Source organism: Physeter macrocephalus, chromosome 11 (assembly GCF_002837175.3).
Source record: "Physeter macrocephalus isolate SW-GA chromosome 11, ASM283717v5, whole genome shotgun sequence".
NCBI lineage: Eukaryota > Metazoa > Chordata > Mammalia > Artiodactyla > Physeteridae > Physeter > Physeter macrocephalus.
This window is the reverse complement of record NC_041224.1, coordinates 52,031,809-52,037,808: the sequence shown is the minus strand read 5'-3', so window position 1 is coordinate 52,037,808 and position 6,000 is coordinate 52,031,809.

The following is a 6,000-nucleotide window of genomic DNA, read 5'->3' as shown; positions in this document are numbered from 1 at the left end:
AAACTATATATATATATATATATATAGTTTGCTTTTTTTTTTACCCAACCTAATGAGTTTGTTTTTTACTCAGCCTAATGTCTGTTTAGGTCTTCTGCCCATTTTTTGATTGGGTTGTTTTTTTGATATTGAGCTGCATGAGCTGCTTGTATATTTTGGAGATTAATCCTTTGTCAGTTGCTTCATTTGCAAGTATTTTCTCCCATTCTGAGGGTTGTCTTTGCATCTTGTTTGTGGTTTCTTTTGCTGTGAAAACGCTTTTAAGTTTAATTAGGGCCCAATTGTTTATTTTTGTTAATATATCATTATTAGTGTATAGAAACACAACAGATTTCTGTATATTAATCTTGTATCCTGCTACCTTGCTGAAATTATTTATTCTAATAGTTTTTGTGTGGAGACTTCAGGGTTTTCTATATAAAGTATCATGTCATCTGCAAATAGTAATGGTTTTACTTCTTTCCTTCCAATTTGGATACTTTTTCTTTTTATTGTCTAATTTTTGTAGCTAGGACTTCCAATACTATGTGAATAGAGGTGGTGACAGTGGGCATCCTTGTCTTGTTCCTGAATTTAGTAGGAAGGCGTTCAGCTTTTCACTGTTGAGTATTATGTTGGCTGTGGGTTTGTTGTAAGTGGCCTTTATTATGTTGAGATATGTTCCCTCTATACACACTTTGGTGAGAGTTTTTGATCATAAATGGATGTTGAATTTTGTCAAATGCTTTTTCTGCATCTATTGAGATGATCATGCAGATTTGTCTATCTTTTTGTTAATGTGGTGTTAATATTAATGTCAATGAACATTTGTTGATTCACTTACGTATCTTGAACCATTCTTGCGACCCTGGAATGAATTCAACTTGATCATGGTGTATTATCCTTTTCATGTATTGTTGGATTTGGTTTGCTAATATTTCATGAGAATTTTTGCAACTATATTTATGAAAGATATTGGCCTGTAATTTTGTGGTGTCTTTGTCTGGTTTTGTTATCAGAGTAATGGTGGCCTTGCAGAATGAATTTGGTAGTATTTACTCCTCTTCAATTTTTTGGAATTGTCTGAGAACGACAGGTGTAAGTTCTTCTTTATATGTTTGGTAGAATTCCCCAGGAAAGCCATCTGGTCCTAGACTTTTGTTTGCAGGGAGTTTTAAAATTACAGATTCTATTTTCTTTTTAATTATTATTTTTTGACTGCATGCGGGCTTTCTCTAGTTGCAGTGAGAGGGGGCTACTCTGTTGCAGTGCACGGGCTTCTCATTGCAGTGGCTTCTCTTGTTGCAGAGCACGGGCTCTAGGCATGCGGGCTTCAGTAGTTGTGGCACGCGGGCTCAGTAGTTGTGGTGCACGGGCTTAGTTGCTCCGCAGCCATGTGGGATCTTCCCGGACCAGGGCTCAAACCCGTGTCCCCCTGCACTGGCAGGTGGATTCTTAACCACTGTGCCACCAGGGAAGTCCTCGTTTCAGCTTTATAGACACACATAGGGTCAAAGTGAAAGGATGAATGATGATATTTCAAGCAAATTGAAATGAAAAGAGGCGGGTTTAGTCATATCAGACAAAAGAAGACTGCAAGTCATAAAGGGTAAGAAAAGACAAAGACAGTAATTAAATAATGATAAAGGGGTCAGTACATTAAGGAGATACAACAACTATAAATATACACTCCCAACACCCTAGCACCAAACTATAGTAAGCAATTAATAACAGATTTAAGGGAGAAATAGACAACAATACAATAATTGTTAGGGACTTCAAAACCCCACTATCATCAAGGGATACGTTTTCCAGACAGAAAATCCACAAGGAAACATTGGAATTGAACCACATGTTAGAACAAATGAGCTTAATAGACAGAACATTCCACCCAACAGGAGCAGAATACATTCTTCTCAAGTGCACATGGAATATTCTCCAGGAGAGGTCACATGATTAGCCACAAATCTTAGTAAATTTAAGGAGATTGAAATCATACCAACTATCTTCTCTGAACACAATGGTAAAAAAAATAGAAGTCAACAATAAGAGGAAAGTGAGAAGATGTACAAATATGTGAAACTAAACAACACACTTCATTTGATCAAAGAAGAAAAAGGGAAGTTAAAAGTTATCTCAAAACAAATGAAAACACAACATATCAAATATTGTGGGATGCAGCAAAAGCAGTTCTGAGAGGAAAGTTTATAGCAATAAACACATTTGTTAAGGAAGTAGAAAGATCTCAAATAATATAACTTTACACCTCAAGGAACTAGAAAAAGAAGAACAAATTAAGCTCAAAGTCAGCAGAAGGAAGGAAATAGTAAGTGTCAGAGGAGACATAAGTGAAATAGAGACCATAAAAACAACAGAAAAATCAACAAAACTAAGAGCTGGTTCTTTGAAAAAGTAAACAAGATTGATGAACTAAATAGCTAGGCTAAGAAGAAAAGAGATGACTCAAATAAAATTAGAAATGAAATGGTGAGAAATTGAAAATGTTTCTCTTAAGGTCAGGAATAAGGCAAGGATGCCCAGTCTCACCACACCTATTAAATATAGCTCTGGAAGTCCTAGCTAGAGCAATTAGTCAAGATAAAGAAATAAAAGGCATCCAAATCAGAAAGAAAGAAGTGAAACTGTCATTATTTGCTGATGATATGATCCTATATATAGAAAATCCCAAAGAATTGGTCAAAAAACTTGGAATTAGTCAACAATTTCAGTAAAGTGGCAGAATACAAAATCAAAATACAGTGTAGCATTGGTAGTATAGTGGTGAGCATAGCTGCCTTCCAAAATCAACATACGAAATCACTGAAGTATCTGAAAAAGAAATGAAACCATCCCATTCACATAGCATCAAAAATAAAAAATACTGAGGAATAAATTTAAGTAAATGAAACATCTGTATAATGAAGTGCAGTTGAGGGCCTTTTCCCAGAGCCCAGAAGTATGTATTTTGAGAGTGAAATGTGTGCCTTGGTGACTATCAGTAATGTCTGGAACTTTGAAGGGGATGAATGTCTGGTGAGGCTCTGTATTATGACCTTAATATATGTAGAGGCATGTGTGACTTTGATTTGTATCTTGGATATCTGTAAGGCAAGAGGTTTTGAGTTCTTCACCTCGACAGGAGGGGGCAACTCTTAGGCAATGGCCCAAACGTTTATAAAAATGTGCAGATGGGGCAATTTGATGACTAGGGCGTTTGGTGCTAAGAAGACTACCTGCAATTTGGCCAGTTTTGCTGACCCTTGTGTCTCATCCTTCGTCGCGACATCTCAGTTAAGAGGTGAAGCAGCAACATTGCACTGAGCTCCCTCACTTATGATGGTGGCAATGCTGTACACTCTGTGAGCTCACCATTGCTGTTCACTCAGTTAATCCCAAATGGCTCCCCAGGGGGGCCAAGCAGTCTGGAGGGGGAGTGACATCTGGTAAGGGACTGAGAGCAAAACGCCGTTTCTCTTTTAGGTGGAATATGCCAGGAATAAACCAATGGGCCCAGGTTTGGCTCCATTCTGCATCACAGAGGCCTCAGTAGCAGTGCCAAGCTTGTGGGGTGCTGCTTCCATGACTCAAGGCATAATGGGCAGTTGTGTACTGAAGGTCACAGGCTCAGGGTCTGAGAGCCTGTATTTCCAGGATATCCCAGTATGTGACCAGCAGTTTCTGCTCTAATGGTATATACAGTGTGAGGCTGAGAAGGGTAGTTTCCTGCATTAGAAGCCTATGGACAATTTATGGCTGTCGTAGGTGGTCCAGAGACTCCAGGAGGAATGTGGGGAGTTGTCAAAGCCTCTACAGCAAAGAGCTTTCAAAGCCTCTACAGCAAAGGAATCTCTAAAGGCACTGAAGGAAGTGCCTGTTGACTTTAGTTTGGACAGATTCTACATCTTTTTGTTGAAGGGAACCCCATTTAAGATGGGCTGATTTATAAGTAGTGGCATCAGTGAGATTAAGTAAAACTTGTAATTGAGTAATATGTTGCCTTCAGAATTCAAAAAGGACTAAAAGATGTTGGACTTGTGTGTCCTTAATGTCAAATCAATCGCCTGAGAGGAGGATGTCATCAATGCAATGGAATACTGATGCTCCTGGAGAAAGGTGAATGCAGTTAAGATACTGTCTGCAAAGATTGTGTGTGATGGCAAAGATGTTGAGAGACCCCATGGTTAGCCTAGCAAAGGGGTATTACATCCCTTCAAAAGTGAAGGTGAACTGTGGTTGAGAGGCTATGTAAATAGGCACCAAATAGAACATACTAGAGAAATCTATAGTAGCTAAATATTTACCAGTCTCTGATTGGATGGCATTAGTAATTTCAGTAATATTCAGTATTGGGTATGCAGGCCTTAATGGATGGGACCACAAGAATTAAGACTGTAGTAAGGCACTCTGAGGCATCATGATTTTTTTTCTAGGTTTAAGAACAGGCAAAAGTAGGCTGTCAAATGGAGAACCAGTGGGAGCAATAACCTGTACACTAATTCGGTCTCTTATATAATAAGTTTCCATCCATGGAACTGTATTTTACCCTCACTGGGCCACATTAACTACTTTAACTAGGAGTCTGCGGGGGTCTCTTTTTTTTTTTTTTTTTTTTTTTTGCGGTACGCGGGCCTCCCACTGTTGTGGCCTCTCCCGTTGCGGAGCACAGGCTCCGGACGCACAGGCTCAGTGGCCATGGCTGACGGGCCCAGCTGCTCCGCGACATGTGGGATCTTCCCGGACCGGGGCACGAACCCGTGTCCCCTGCATCGGCAGGCGGGCTCTCAACAACCGCGCCACCAGAGAAGCCCTGTGGGGTCTCATTTTGTCATGCCAATTTGTAAGTGCCAAAGACTTAAAGTGAGTGTCTATGCTCACTTTGGAATATTTTAGGGCAATGCGTGTGCTGGCTATGGGAAATTAAAGCAAGGCTATAGTTTAAGTGAGGCATAACTATTTCCCCTCTATTTTATATTTAGTTATTCTTCTATGATTATTGGGGTACCATATTCAAATTTAGTGAGATCCCCAGGTATAACTAATTTGAACTCCAGTGTTAAGTCCATGAAGCTGTGCGAATTGGTACATTTTAGTAAATGTTAAATTCAGAACCTGCACGTTGTAGAGGCACAAGAGCCAATCAGCTCTGTTTTTATCTTTTTGTTATATAAGTTCTTTTAGCAAATTTTGGATTTCAAATTGGCTCAAACTATGAATCTTTGTTTTAGTTTAATAATGTGTGTGTGTTTGTGTGTGTATTCATTTATTTTATTAGCTTCTCCTGTATCCAGGCTCCTTTCCTTTCCTTTCTCCTTTTCTTTTCTTCATTTCCTTCCCTCCTCTTTCTCCCTTTTTCTTTCTCTCTCCCTCCCTCCCCCCTCTTTCCTTCTTTCTCTTTCCTTGACTTTTCCCCTCCCTCCCTCTCTCTCTTTCTCCTTTTCACCTCCTTCCCTCCCTTCTTCCCTCCTTTCCTTCCTTCGACACTGGATATACTGGGGGGAGGTCCTTTAGTCTGCTTATATTTTTTTCCTCCAGAGAGCCTTAAATCAGTATTGTTAGGGTTAGGGACCTCTCTCGTGGCAATGGTTGTCTGGTTTAAGGACCCTTGGCTTAAGTTAGGTTTGAACTAATCCCTTTGCTGTGCTGCAGAAATACCATGGTATTTTTGAAAGATGGAAACTACTGTGCTACAGATCTGCCTTTTGCTTCATGGGGGAAGCCACAGCTTTCACTTTGTATCTCTGCCTGATGACTTATAGTGCCAACCTTTTAGGTGGTTATGGGAAAAGGAAGGGAAGGGGCACGGTCTACTCCTAGGTGGCTGTCTTTCCTTTCCAAAGGATCTGGGTTGGGACTTAGCCCCAAAGGAATCTCTCTCGGTACAATGCAGTGAGCCCTTTGTCCAAAGTATCAGTCCCTTGGCATGTGTTATGTGGTGACAGCTACTAAGGCGCCAGCACACTGTCTAGGGGTCTTGCATTATTGGATAACTTTAACAAGTATTCTGGGTGGGGAGGTGCAAAG